This window comes from Xyrauchen texanus, chromosome 13 (assembly GCF_025860055.1).
Source record: "Xyrauchen texanus isolate HMW12.3.18 chromosome 13, RBS_HiC_50CHRs, whole genome shotgun sequence".
In the NCBI taxonomy this organism is placed as follows: Eukaryota; Metazoa; Chordata; class Actinopteri; order Cypriniformes; family Catostomidae; genus Xyrauchen; species Xyrauchen texanus.
Genome location: NC_068288.1, coordinates 24,086,559 through 24,102,812, shown reverse-complemented (window position 1 = coordinate 24,102,812; position 16,254 = coordinate 24,086,559). Strand labels below are relative to the sequence as shown.

The 16,254-nt window shown below is 36.8% G+C and overlaps 1 protein-coding gene across 10 annotated transcripts in view; it reads right to left on the bottom strand.

Annotated features, from left to right (window-relative positions):
• The window catches only part of LOC127654412 (disks large homolog 1), a 217,157-nt gene that overhangs the window by 85,397 nt on the left and 115,506 nt on the right, over positions 1-16,254 (bottom strand). The gene's annotated exons all lie outside the window — the stretch shown is intronic.

The following is a 16,254-nucleotide window of genomic DNA, read 5'->3' as shown; positions in this document are numbered from 1 at the left end:
CAAAGTGTTAACCTGGATTTGAAATGAACAACTGCCAACCACCCAACTGTGGGTAAAATCAGCAATGGCGGGTAACTCCAATAATCTTACAATCCACTTTGGCAGGTGACTTTTTCAGGGTTCTTCCTGAATTTAAATTTCTATGAAATTTGTATAACTTGTAACCGTGCTGCCGAAGCACTTTTAATGGTATTCATGACTCTCGTAACTTACATGTGCATCTGAGCAGGGTGAATCAAGCGTGCTTTCGAGTGACTGCCGCAGCACACATCAGCATGCTCCAGAGATAGAGCCAGATCTCTCAAGACAGCGTAGAGCGAAACTTGCTTGATTCAGTCGGGATTATATCTAGTATAAAGCACTATATCTAATGGCAGCCCCTACATCAGGGGTATTCAATAAATGTTTTAAAAGGTCCAGTCTCGACATTTCCATCCCACCAATGGTCTGGACAATAATGATGTATGATTTCGTACCCATTCTGACTAATGACAATGTGTAAGAAATGGCATTTTATTTTTTGGAATAGCTATACATTAAAAAAAAAAAAAAAGGTTGGCAGCAATAGTACTTTGTAAAATGAGAAAAAAATAAATCAGTCGTTAATATAACAGTGTCTGCAGCTCTACTATGCGGCGTCACATGTCGCAGGCCGGGGGAGAGAGGAAACGTGTTCGATGCTAGAGAAAAACATTAAAGGATATAGTGCTGAAAGATCAGTGCTATCTACGCTCCGGAGTGCTTGTTCTACATAGCTCCATTGTTTTGTCGCACTGCTAACCTAAAGTGTAGAAGCGGTGAGATGGGGCAACTGTTGTCATGATTTCTCACTGTCCGGATGGAATAAATCCGCTAATTGGTGACTGCTGCCCTACATTATCGACATGAGGTAAAGAGGAGACAACTACACAATCAACTTTTTAAAAAAATATCATCCTTTATAATAAAAGGGTTTTATTGTTGTTTTTGTTTTTTACTGCTGTAACACTAACTGATAACTTGTACAGATTCATATTATATCTACAGCAGGTGTCTTCAACCATTTTCAGGCCAAGGACCCCTTGGTGGGTAGATAGATGGAGCCAGGACCCCCGTAACATATTGTATAAAATTGAGTGTTGTGTTTTATGCATATAAAATGTGTATGCTAGGCTACCACATTATTTTATGTACATACTTTTTTTAGATGGACAGGCTGGTCTTAGCTGGTCAGGAAGAATGTGCTGATCTTAGCTGGTCAGGGTGGCCTTAGTTGGTCAGACTGGTCTTAGCTGGTCAGTGTGGTCTTAGCGGTTCAGGCTGGTCATGCTGATCTTAGCTGGTCCGGAAGGTCTTAGTTGGTCAGGGTGTTCTTAGCTGGTCAGGGTAGTCTTGGCTGATCAGGCTGGTATTAGCTAGTCTCCTAGCTGGCCAATCTGGTTTAAGCTGGGAGGCTAGCTGGTCTCCCAGCCAGACAGCTAAAAAGTGTTCAAACCTCCTCTGAAACCAGCTATCTGACTGACTAGACTGGGTGACCAGTTAAAGCCAACCAGTTTAGGCTGGTTTTAGTTGCTCCACACAAGGGAGCAGCTGCGGCCGTCCAACGGGGGATGGAGGAGTTGCTGCAGGCCGCCTGGACATGGAGGAACGTCCGCCATCCGCGAATGGAGGAGGGTCTCGCAGCCTTTTGGCTAGTGAAAATGCTGAGTGGCAAGTGACCTTGCAAACTACTGGCCACAGTGGCCGTTGAGCCAAAAAGTACATTTCAAAGCCTGATGTTAACACTACAAAATAGTAAATAATTACTTATGACCAAAATTAAGTAATGTTTTGCCCACCCTTCACTGCTAATATAAGTTACTCTCTATTCAAACTTGAGTCCTCTTTAAAATATAATTTTTTCAAATTATGATTATTATTATTACTACTATTATTGTTATTATTGCAATATAAAATAGTAATATATTGCAGTAATAATTTAGTGTGCGGCATTGCCATTCATTCTTAAGCCTTTATTTTGGTTGAAAACTGAAGGAAGTTGGTTTTGTTATTTCTGTGCATAGTTTGAGATGACAACAGCATTTTGCTCCTCTTTCAATACATGATGAAATGCTCTCATCTCCTCCTCTGTCCTCAAAACATCAGTGCCAGGGGGTTACTTTAGATCTGTGTAGATACTTGTAATGGCCAAACATATTTGGAATTATGCAAAATGTAAGTAAATCTGTAGCGCTTTAAATAGCACTGACACCCCACACAACACAAACAAACTGAACTCACAGCACAGCTTTTCTGTGTTTAACATAATGAAAGCATAAGATGGAATTTGTGTGCATCAAGCACTGCTCATAGATCACTGTTGGCAAACATTTCATTATGATGTTGAGCCTCATATGTAAGACACTACAGATCAGAGCAGTGCACATACAAGACATATGATACTCATCAGCTTCTACGGCTCCGTATTTCAGATCATGTTCGAAAGTGAAACAGTGATTGGTCAGTGGGGAACTTCTAAAAAGTGCGCAATAGGTCAGTTGAGGTGAAAATGGACTTCTATCATCTGTAGACAGAGCCTATAATGACAACAAACAACAATTTTCAACTTTACCTGGTTGATAATTTACTAATACCGTAGACAGCTATGCTTTATTAACCGTGGGAGGCATAAACTGTGATTACCATTAAAATACGATTAATTAAGCAGCCCTACTACATAATAAAGATAGAGGATAAAAAACGAATGGTTTACTTGTTCAAAAGCTGAAGCCATGGTCCAAAAGTAATTGTTCTTATGTACATGAACATTCTTAGTCAACAGGGACATCAGGCATTAGGAATATTAAGTCAACATTACAGTAAGCTAGAAATTATTCAGGATTCACACTACATGACCTTCTCCATATTTTTCCTAAATACAAAGTAAATTGACACTTGTAAAATGTATACATGATTTAAATTACATATCAATTACAACTCCAATAATATCATGTCCGCAAGGCCATGACACACGAAATGCCAATAAACCTTGAGCAACAACTAAATCAACACAATATAATACTTATTTCTAATTAACATCAAGGAACGTTCACTAAAATTCTAATGATCATAAAATCAGAGTGCCGAACACCTCCAAAGACCAGCTCAAACTACCTACCACAGAGCACTACACTGCCTGCCATCTCTCAATGACACTTGGTCTAAGGACACATACCTTATACAATGAACACGTGCCCCAAGAATTGCCAAGCCACAAGCCACTGGAAGAGGCTCTGACTTTAGCTGAGCTTTTGGTGGGGCTCTTTTTGACACTGTCCCTCAGGTTGGTGAACTTGCCTCTGCTCTTGGTGGATGCAGGGAGGGTGCAGGAATTGTACTGCCTGTGGGACCCCAGAGGAGTCTGCTGGAGGTTGAGCAGGGTTGGTGAAGACAGAAGAGGCAGGTTTGGATGCTGCTGCTGCTTGAGCAAATGATGATGAAAATGGTGATGGAATTGCGGTTGTTGTTGCAATTGATTCGTCGTGCGGGTCAGCGTACCGTGAATGTGTCCGACCCTCTGATGCATTGTGGAATGGTTGCAGTTGACCACCTCAGGAACCCCGTTTCGACAGTCAACGTAAGCACCACAGCAGTATTCATGGTTGTAGCAGTAGGTGGTCATTATTTCCCAAGCAGGCTGATGGCAAGTTAAAAGACGCAGCCTGAAAAGTGATGTTAGCACTTACTTTGCTGAGCAATCTGGAAGGAGATAGACACGGCGTGATAGTAAATCTAGTCCTTTTCCCCTGGCTCCACTCTTCTGCCAAACCCCTCTCACTGTCTATCTCTTTTACTCTCTCTTTCTGCTTCACTCGCTCTCATACCCCCGCACTCGCCAATTAATGAGCTCCAATGGGCACTGCACATGACAGCACACAGTCTCTTCTGCAGGCATGAATAATCAATGCTCTATTCTTGATTTCAACAGTGGCGTCTGATGCTTGCTCAGGACAGTCTGTGCTTCACTCCTCTAACAACACCAGATTTTGCACTCTTCATTTGCAATTCACAAGGCTTTTTGTAGTCTGAGTCGCTTCTCAAAGCATAAACATGGGTCACAAAATGATGGGATCTCTATTATATGCTTAGTGGGTGGGCAGGCGAATGGGCCCTTGCTGAGCATCGGAGCATATGATGGTGGAGGGCATGCAGGTCAGGATTCATAACTAATCTCCACATGTACCTACACCATAAGATCTTTATACACAGTCCAGCGTTATTTACTGTAAGCCCTTAAGTGCTGACAGCTGGACACTGGACATTTATTTAAGCCCACAGGGTTCAACAAAACATCCTAGAAAACATGTTGTAGGTTATATGTGGTTTACAGAAAAAGGTAATCTCTCAATCACTTGAGTAATAAAATGCGCAGCCAACCATATGTATATGCATATTGTTTAAATAGAGACTATCGGGTATAGTTTAATTGAACCCATTTCTTATAGAATACAGTACCCTCCATATGTATTTGGACAGTGCGACACTTTGGCTCTGTACTCCACCGCAATGGATTTTAAATGATAATCAATCAATATGTACTTTTGAGCCCCTGAAAATAGGGGGTATGTGTATATAACATGCTGTTACTCCTAAAACGTACACCCAATTTATATGTAAATCCCTTCAATTTAAAGCACTTTAATCACATATTGACTGCTTCATTTCAAATACATTGTGGTGCCATGCAGCAGTACAGAGCCAAAATTATGAATCTGTCCAATACTTATGGAGGGCACTGTATATACTGCAGCAAGATAAGCATGAAATCCAGTGAGTTCACCCAAACCAATCAATCATTATTTCCCACCCTCATGTTGTTCCAACCCCGTATGACATTTTATTTCCTCTGTGGAACACAAAAGAAGAAAAATGTAATGGTGGTTTGTTTTACAATGCAATTACAAAAAGCTTCAGAGCTTCAGAAATGATGCAAAATCACAATAAAAGTATCTGGTCACAGTGGAGGGGAAGATTATCAGTATATACCAGCTTAAATTTCCATCTGTTCCCTACAGAAAAGTATCATATGCACAAGACTTATATATAATAGAGTTATAAAGCATACATTGTATGGACTACATTTATGATACTTTTATGGTGCTTTTGCATGTCCTTTTGAAGCTTGAAAGCTCCAGTGCATTGAAACGGCATGGAAAATACAAACGACCAGTAAATCTCCATTTGTATTCCAAGGAACAAAGAAAGTTATTTGGGGTGGAAACAACATGGGGCTGAGTATATTATGACAGAATTTTCATTTTTGGGTGAACTATCCCTTTAATCCTACTATCATTAAATCAGTGATCCTACATGTAGTGTTTCCATATTGTCTAATTAAATAAAGGAGATGCTGCAGGGGCAAGTGTGTGTGAATAGGGATGTGAGACACACCAGTTCTACATTAGGATTTGCCAGTTGTGAATGTACCATTTCCTGTTCACTGCACCATTTAATGTACCCTGTCCTGTTTCTTAAGGGCCTGGGGGTGTGATAGAGAAAGAAAAGGAGAAAGGATGGAAGAGAGAGAGAAAAAGCTTGTGAATGAGGCATTTCAAACAACTATGCCGCTAAAGAAGGGATACTAAACATACACTAGACAACTCAAATTTGAAAACCAGTTTTGATTGGTAAAAACATTTGAAATAGAGGGACACGACTCCTGCTGTACAGCAGATGGCTCCATACGCACACTTGTGCTCATGGTAGAGGAAAGAATATGAGGCCACATATTTCACACATCAACAATCCATATCAATATGAATATAGTCACCCCTCAAATGTAGTCCTGCATAAGTGATTTTATCTGAGGTCCACTAACGCGTAAGGCATTTTAAACAAGTGATTTTTTTCTGTGTTAATGTACATTCTCCCTTAATGCTTTTCCGCTTAATGTTCAGAGACAACTATAGCCTACTGTAAATAAGCTATTCATAGATTGACTTCCTGAAGGGTGTAAACACTGAGAAGCTTTCAAACATTTATTTGTTAAGAATCTTATTCAAAAGGTTACTGTAATGTACTGTAAATATAATATATACATTACTGTGCAAAAGTTTTAGACACTTAAAATCTTTCAAAGTGTGGATCTCTTACATAGTTTTTATGACATAAATAGTTTTCATTAATCAATTAACATCATACAAAGTCCAGTAAGCAGGAAAAGAGATCAATTAATATTTGGTGTGAACACTTCTGCCTTCAAAACAGCACCAATTCTCCTAAGTACACACAGGACACTGTTTTTCTAGGTTGTGGGCCATGCCATCTGTTGCAGGGTTCTTCTAGTTCTTCTAGTCTATTCTATTCTATTCGCAAAAGGAATGTTTGGGAGTATAAAATGTATATTTCCTATTGACACACTTAAGTAGCAGATATAAATAACCATCTTAAGACAAAGGTTTTTGTGATACATCTTATGTGCCTAAGACATTTACACAGTAGTGCTAATATATATATATATATATATTTATTAGGGGTGTAATGGTTCAAATTTCTCACGGTTCATTTTGCATCATGGTTTTAGGGTTGTAATGTTTAGCGAAAAAAAGTATTACTGCCAAATCCAAAGTAAAAATATTCTATTTGGTTACAGACATTTCAAGAGATTTTCCCTCACTACAAATCACCATTGTTTTAATACAGTAACCATAGTTTAAACATTGTATTTGTAGTAAAATCATAGTAACCACAAAATTAACATGGTTACCATCATGGTTCCAATACTATAGTAAAATCATGGTTACAGTATACTGTATTACTGTTGTAAAACATGGTTAGTTGTATCAAAACCATGATTTCTGCCAAGAAAACAATGGTGACAACATTGCTACTTCAGTAATGGCTACTATATTATTACTATAGTAAAACCATGGTTACTAAATGGCTACTACAGTATTACTACATAAAACCATGGTTATTTCAAAACCACGATTTCTGGTAAGAAAACCATGGTGACAACAGTCCTTGTTATTACAGACATGGTTACTACAATATTACTATAATAAAACCATGGTTCATTTTCATTAGGGTCCTTAACTAAAAACAAAATATATTTTAACTTAATACCTGCATTATTACGCTACATGCTTCAATAAAGTGCATTTCAAACTCAACTCAACGTATGTTCAATGTTCAGAATCTGTACATCACTATAGACAAAATAAACTTGCTTTTAAAATGAATACGAGAATGGATGTCATAATGCGACAAGGGCAACATAACTGTGATGTCATAAACTAATTTAACATACTAACAGTTACTAGGACAGCTTTTCACTGTAGAAAGTTGAACCATGTGAAACAAAGGAGGAGCTTGTCCATCTACAGAGCCATACAGGTATTAGCGGAGGTTATAACTGCGCATGTCTATTTGGCACTTTATTTTCTTCACCAAACTGTAAAATCCAGACGCATTATTAAACTAGATATGAACCGCAGAGCAAATGCTTACCAAATGTGGTTGGCGAACCGTACAATCTTAAGGCGTATGCTTAAATGTTTCAAATGAAGTTTGCAGACAAAAATATAACTGTGCCAACATATGAATTTAATTACAAAACAAAAATTTTATTAAAAAAAAAACTTTTTGGAAATGGATGACTTGGACCGAATATTAAGAAAAGCAGCCACTAAGTGTCCAACCTATAGATGGGAACTCCTTCAGTACTGTTTAAAAAGCATCCCAGGGTGATACCTCAAGAAGTTGGTTGATAAAATACTTACATTTCTGCAAGTGCAGCCACTTTGAAGATGCTAAAATATAACATCGTTTTGATTTATTTTGGATTTTTTTTAGTCACAGCATAATTCCCATATTTCCATTTCTATTATGACATAGTTGTGATAACTTCACTATTATTCTAAAATGTGAAAAACAAAAACAAAAATTAAAGAATGAGTAAGTGACCCTAAATTTGGTAGTGTGTGTGTGTGTGTGTATATATTTTCATGCAATCAAAATGCCGGCAATCCATCATAGCTGTCCACTTGTGATCGGATGACCCAGGATGGATATTAATACCAGGTCTGAATTGAACAGTTACAAATTTTCCTGTAATAGCGGTGTCTGTTTTATAAAAATAAATAAGTCTATGTAAAAACACTTTTACATGAATCTGTTCTAATAAGAAATTATAACAATTATTTTAACAGAATGTTGATGGCAGTAAATACCATTATGAGGGCAAATATTATCTATTGAAGGCCATTCAAAAGTTGCCATTTATTTTGACTAATATATATATATATATATATATATATATATATATATATACATATATACATATATATATATATATATATATATATATATATATATATATATACATATATATATACATACATACACATACATACACATATATATACACATACATACACAAATACATACATACATACATACATATATATATACACATACATACACAAATACATACATACATGTATGTATGTATGTATGTATGTATGTATGTATGTATGTATGTATGTATATATATATATATATATATATATACACATACACATATATACATATATATACACTCACCTAAAGGATTATTAGGAACACCATACTAATACTGTGTTTGACATACATATATATATACACATACATACACATACATACACATATATATACACATACATACACAAATACATACATACATACATACATATATATATACACATACATACACAAATACATACATACATGTATACACATACATACACAAATACATACATACATGTATGTATGTATGTATGTATGTATGTATGTATATATATATATATATATATACACACATACACATATATACATATATATACACTCACCTAAAGGATTATTAGGAACACCATACTAATACTGTGTTTGACCCCTTTCAGCCTTCAGAACTGCCTTAATTCTACATGGCATTGATTCAACAAGGTGCTGAAAGCATTCTTTAGAAATGTTGGCCCATATTGATAGGATAGCATCTTGCAGTTGATGGAGATTTGTGGGATGCACATCCAAGGCACGAAGCTCCCGTTCCACCACATCCCAAAGATGCTCTATTGGGTTGAGATCTGGTGACTGTGGGGGCCATTTTAGTACAGTGAACACATTGTCATGTTCAAGAAACCAATTTGAAATGATTCGAGCTTTGTGACATGGTGCATTATCCTGCTGGAAGTAGCCATCAGAGGATGGGTACATGGTGGCCATAAAGGGATGGACATGGTCAGAAACAATGCTCAGGTAGGCCGTGGCATTTAAACGATGCCCAGTTGGCACTAAGGGCCTAAAGTGTGCCAAGAAAACATCCCCCACACCATTACACCACCACCACCAGCTTGCACAGTGGTAACAAGGCATGATGGATCCATGTTCTCATTCTGTTTACGCCAAATTCTGACTCTACCATCTGAATGTCTCAACAGAAATCGAGACTCATCAGACCAGGCAACATTTTTCCAGTCTTCAACTGTCCAATTTTGGTGAGCTCTTGCAAATTGTAGCCTCTTTTTCCTATTTGTAGTGGAGATGAGTGGTGCATATGGTATATATATATATATATATACACACACACACACACACACATATATATACATATACATATATACACACACACACACAACCATTCAAAAGTTTAGGGTCACTAAACATTAAACATTTTTACTTTTTACATTTTATAGTTCACTCAAAAATTTAAATTCTCTCATTATTTACTCTCATTATATCCCAGGTGTGTATTACTTTCTTTCTTCAGCAGAACACATTTGAAGAAAAACTGAAATAAATCTTAGCTCAGTGGTCCTTAAAATACAAGAGAATGGAGATTTCTCTTTAGAAATTCCAAAAATCACAGACAGTCAGCATAAACATCATTCAATCGAATCCAGCTGTTAAATTAATGTCTTCTAAAGTGACACGATTGCTTTTGCCATGCAAAAGATAAATATTTAAGTACTGTTTAAACTCTAAATCATGATTCTAAACTTCAGCAGTACGCACGTGTTAAGTGGTTGCAATGACATCGAGAACTGAAGCAAGTGCGTCACAGCTGGAAGAGCAGCGCTGTTTACAAGTGAGAACGAGGAACGCTGTACGGTAGCTTAGTTAGATTTGGTTTAGATCTTTATTTATCTGTCTTTACTCACAATGGTGATTTTGTGTGATTATCCTGGATGTCTTAACTGACTGGAGAAAATGAGTTTACGTGAGAGAGAAATTTCCATTCTCTTGCATTTTAAGGACCTACTGAGCTAAGATATTTTTCGATTTTTTTCTTCAAATGAGTTCTGGTGAAGAAAGAAAGTCATAGACACCTGGTATATTGAGAGTCTAAATAATAAGATAATTTTCAATTTTGGGTGAACTATCCCTTTAAGGATGGTTACCAATGAAGGGCTTGGAAAGTGTCTGTTCTTATTGAGCTTTAAGCAAATCAGCCTTATCAGAATTTTATTTTCCTACCATTCCAAAGTGATTAGTGACATGGTAAAAAAAATAAAAAAAATACTGTTTCCAAACAGGTTTCCCACACTGCCCTCCTCTGCCAAAAAACAATGCAAGTTCTCTGCTGATATTGTGTGCCACTTGTAAACAAGTTAAAGGGTGAGTAAATCATGCAAGAATTTTCATTTGTGGGTGAACTACTCCTTTATACTAGGATATGAGAAAGTATTTTAACAACAAACAATTACACACATTACCTTTAAAAAGCTAAATTCTGTAGGACATCCAAATCACACAGTGATCATACGGATTAGATGTTAATAAAAATTGTAGACAAGAACCTTATCCTTGATTTGTAACACTCATAACAAGCCTAATGCGAATCCTTGTTTTGTAAAATCCAATTAAACACTCCTTGTGTTCAGGTTTAGCCAAAGGCTTGACTTAGGCCAACAGCTTAAGTTACAAGCTTGCATTTCTCTCTGAACAGGCTAATCAATGAAGACCACTGTTCACAGAGATCGCCAGTGTTCTCTTTCACTGATATAAGAACTTGATAGACATCACATTCCCCTCTGCCCTGCTTCTGTCTTCAGAAAAAGAGTCAAATAAGAATAATATCCCAGATGCTGTTTATTTTCAACCAAAATCCCAATAATAACCAGATAAAATTAAGATTGGCTGCATAATGTGGGACCTTTATGTACAAACATGCCGAAACACACCTGGGACTCCTATTTTGGAAATACTAAATTATGAAAAAAACTATCAGCAACTATCGGAATAGATTTTGCCATTGACAGATAGTTCCAAAAAGTAACTATCAGCACTGATTAATCATTAAAACCGATATATCGTCTACCTCTACATTTAATATCTATGGAAAGTGCCCTTGCGACAACTCCCCCCTGCGCAAACACGCACATGACTGTGCAATCAAGGGAATCAGTGGGGTTTAAACAGTTTTTTAACAATGGAAAAGCTATATACAAGAATGGTGACACAGAGAATATACTTAAATTTACATATAAAAAATTTGTAGCGATGTTACTACTGATGAAGCTGCTGTTAACAGAGGTAATTCCACACATGATCTATCCGTTTCTCTCCATTTCTTTCTTGCTCACATAACACACTCACACACACCATATTTCTACAGTAAGTGTTTGACAGCAGCAAAAGACTCTGTTACTAGTTCTAAAGTGACTTTTTAGAACTAGCAACGAGGGCTTTACCTGAGAAAGTTGCAGAATCCATGGTGGAAGAAAGTAGTTCCACCCACAACAGTGTTTTAGGGACGAAAACCAGATGATGTCTAGAAATAAAACCCTGAATGATGTCTTAAGGTGTGGTAACCGTGGTATAATAGTCATTGGAGAAATTCAAGCTTGAAGTACCACCATGTCTTACCAAATCACACTTACTGGAAGCAAGCAGCTTTGCAATGAGCAAGGATCTGCTCAAACAGGATGCACTCTTTCATTCAAAAACAGCTAGACAGAGTGAAACGGAACAGATCACAAGCGCAGTGGTCTCGATCCACAAGATGAATGGCCCCAAAGACTACTTCGGACAGATTGACTAATTTAATTTCAAAATGGATTGCTGTGGACTATACGCAAGTAATAGGCTTACAGTATGTTTAATTATGTAGAATTAAAAGAATATATAGACTTCTAAAGCCACTTTTTTAATGTCTACTCAATGATTTACTCAAAAGATTTTTTTCTCGACAAATATTGATAAAATGAATATTGATACGGGCAAATAACAGCACATACAGGACATTTTTGCGATATTGCTTTAAAGCTGAAGTACATAACTTTTTTTGTGTTAAAATACTTTCTTCTTTCCCAGCTTAATATGCAGACACAACTATATGCAAGTCATTCATAAGTACATTTTCTCTAAAACTGTAGGCCCTGTGATTCTGTGGCACTATGAAAATTGCTCTGTTTGTTTTGATCGCTTAAACCCACCCCAACAATGTTACTCAACCAATGGTGTAAGTTTGAGGTGGACTATCTCTTTGTTTGACCAATGGCAGACGAGAAGTGTATTCAGAAAGCGGTTTTGAAAACATTGATTATATTTGCAATTCCGTTTAGTGACACTGGTGGTGCTGGAATTCACACTTCTGCTTTAAAGATACCCCATTGTTTATTCAAAGTTTTTGTCGTCAGTGATGTCATTACTGTCCAAATTTTTCAAGCATTCACAACTGAAGTATTCTATACCACTGGATTCTATAAGAGTGTGGCTGACCCAGTGTTTAAGAGCCAGGAACCACAGAGACACCATTATGTACTTGTTCCCTCAAACACTTAACCCCAATCAGGTCGAGAGATGCTGTCACTGCAAACGATCTACAACACATTGTAGTGGATTAAAGCATTATCTTAAATGGCAAATTATCAATTAATGAGCACTCAAATCGCTTTGCCCTCAGCAAACACGCCACTAATGTGTTCTTCCATACAAACGACAATAAGAGGATGTGCTGAAACAGTATCTGTATTGCCTTAAACGAGGAAGAAAAATGTTCATTCCTGTTGCCATGATTCATTTTAGAGAATGTCTCCTACACACATACATCCCACAGATCTCTCTCTCTCCTCTACCTCGCCCAGCCAGCACAAACACAGGAGCGCTCAATCTCTTTAGTTTGAGATACACTCGTCTGCCTTAGAAGACATTTTAATCTACTACAACCTTGCTAAAGCCATAAATTACACCAGGAAGGAGGGTCCCCCTCTATTGTCTCAGCTGAACTAATAAGGTTAATGGGCAGGGTCAAGGAGGACGATTGGTTGACGATTACAATAGTGATTGATGAAGCTATAACAGGTTCATCTGCTGTTTACCCATTAGCCAAAGTTCCACCTGCACACCGTTTCTGATGACAGATATGCTGTAATAGAAAGCTCTAAGTTCAACAGACATGAAAAAATAAATAAACAAGTGGTGCCACATGATGAAATGTCCTTGCTTGACGATTGCTATGGCAATGCCATGGCAACAGCTGAAGCTGCAGAGACCTGCCTCTTACAGGATGCAAGGCTATGCATGCTCTTATGATGACTGGAGCTCTCCAGCTCCTAAACTGGTTCTTTCTTGAATTAACATCAGTTAATTCACAAAATATATTGGAATTTTTGCTGTTTCATTGAAGGATATAACTAAACTGGTCTTTCATTAGGGTAGACACACTCAAAAACATGCTAACAGAAAGAGTTCCCATCATTGGCCATCTAACTGCTAATGTGACTATATTCATTAGTTCACTACCTAAAACCTGTGCCACACACACATTGAGGCGCATTAGTAAATGTATGGGGAGGATCGGCTGAGTTCTAGGTGGGTTGAAGTATGGAGCATGTTCATATCATTGCAGCAATGCTTTTGCCAGAAATAGATAAACAGAAACAGGTACTGTAGAACAGGGTAGATCTTAAAGGGACTGGGATCCTTTACTCACCCTCATGTCTTCCCAGGTGCATATGACTTTCTTCTGCAGTACTCAAATGAAGATTTTTAGAATAATATCTCAGCTCTGTTGGTCCATACAATGCAATGGTGACCAGAAACAAGTAGGTCCAAAAAGGACATAAAGGCAGCATAAGAGTAATTAATATGACTCCAGTGGTTAAATCCATGTCTTCTGAAGCGATATGATAAGTCGTGGTGAGGAAAAGATATATATATATATATATATATATATATATATATATATATAATATTGGAACAGATCAATATTTAAGTCCTTTTTTACTATAAATCTCCACATTTGACCAGCGGGTTGCTGAATGTGAAAGTGAAAGTCAAATCCACACTAGAATGTGGAATTGAATGTGAAAGTAAATATTTATAGTAAAAAAGGACTTTGATATTGATCTGTTTCTCACCCACACCTATCATTTCTGAAGACATGGCTATAACCACTGGAGTTGTATGGATTACTTTTATGCTGCCTTTATGTCCTCTTTGGACCTTCAGAGTTCTGGTCACCATTCACTTGCATTGTATGGACCTACAAAGCTGAAATATTCAAAATATTCACATCTGGGATGGCATTAAAATTAATAAGTGATGAGCGAATAAACATTTTTGGGTGAACTATCCCTTTAAAGATGTGCATCATAAAATACACACATACAGACAAATACACAAGATAAGAGCATAATAATATCCTTTAAATTAGATGCAAAAAGCCACAGAATCACAGGCATTACTCAATCACAATTTATTTTCATTGGGGACTTTCAAATCCGATCCTTAATTTAATTAAATGATAACAAAGCAGCCCACAATTGGAAGCACTGCAACAAAAACATGCTCCACAGGAAATTAGGGAAACCATTTTCCACCAGAAGCCATACTCTTCCTGTCTCTGAAAATTTTTAAGATAGAAAAAAAAAAAAAATCACTATGTTCTTTCAGCAACAGTTCACCCAAAAATTGTAATTCTGTCATAATTTACGTACCCTCATGTTGTTTCAAATGCTTGCTCGAACTTGTGTTGAGCACCTGCTGTCAAGATTTTTGCTGAGAAAAAAAATCAGGTTGTTTCTCACCAAAACCTATTGTATGGCTTAGAATATAAGACACAAGACACGTGGACCACTTTTATTTGGGTACTTTTATAAGCTTTAAAGTGAGGCACAATCCACTGTCAATGCATTGGAAAGACATGCAGTGAAATTCATTCAAACGTATGTTTTGTGTTCCACACAAGTAATGCAGAAAAGTCATACAGGTTTGAAATGACATGAGTGTGCGTGAATTATGACTGAATTTGATATTTTATGTGTACTAGTCTTTTAATTGCTATGTACTTACTTCAAGAATTGAATGCAATGCACTTATTGTGAACATGCACTTTAATTCAGCAAAAAGCCACACAAAAAAACTGCAAAAAGTCTTGTGATTTTTAAGTACTCAATAATTCTACACTGTTTATTTAGGACTAGCTAACACTAAGTTTTACCCATAACCTTGGTAGCAGCAAATAATACAATATAGAACAACACGTATCTACGCAATCAGTAAATTGTATCAAATGCTGAATTTTTCAATTGTAAGCACAAAGTAGTTAAATACACTTAATATAAAGCGGAACCAAAAAACAATTAACCTATTTTGCAATTATTTTTCCTGTTTAATAATTTCCCTCCTTATGTTAAGGATGAGTTTCATACTCATGCTCATAAATTATTTTTGATTCAAACCTACATTATGCTAACGGCATCAAAAATATCAGATGGATCACTGGCTGCAAACTTGTTGCTGAATGTTTAGCATCTTTTGAGAAAGGAAGCTGTATCTGCAAGAGTACGTACCTAAAAAGTTTTTAGTGATCATAATGCCTTTGAATTTCAACACAGCAATAATCTATTGAGTTACACTAAGTTGCATCACAAACTCTTGGCCTCTTCTATGCATGGTGGCTTATTGATTTTCTTAAGGTAAAGAAAGGGAGGCGTACAAGAATCAGTGTGGCAATTAAGGTTGAAACGATTAGTCAACGTTATTGACAACTTCGCCAATAAAAAATTGTCGACAAAAATTTTAATTGTCGAACAGCCGTTTGATCTCATTTAAAGCAACATGGGATCACATTAAACTGTAATGATGACTCACGAGAGCAGCACTGCAGTTCATGCCTGACTGAGGAGAGGAAGAAATACACAGCTCACAAATGCACTCTTAACTTAAAAAAAATAGATGTAAAAAGAGACACATAGCCTACATTAGCTCTTAACACATATGCACTTCTCTTACAATTTAGTTTAGGATGATGAA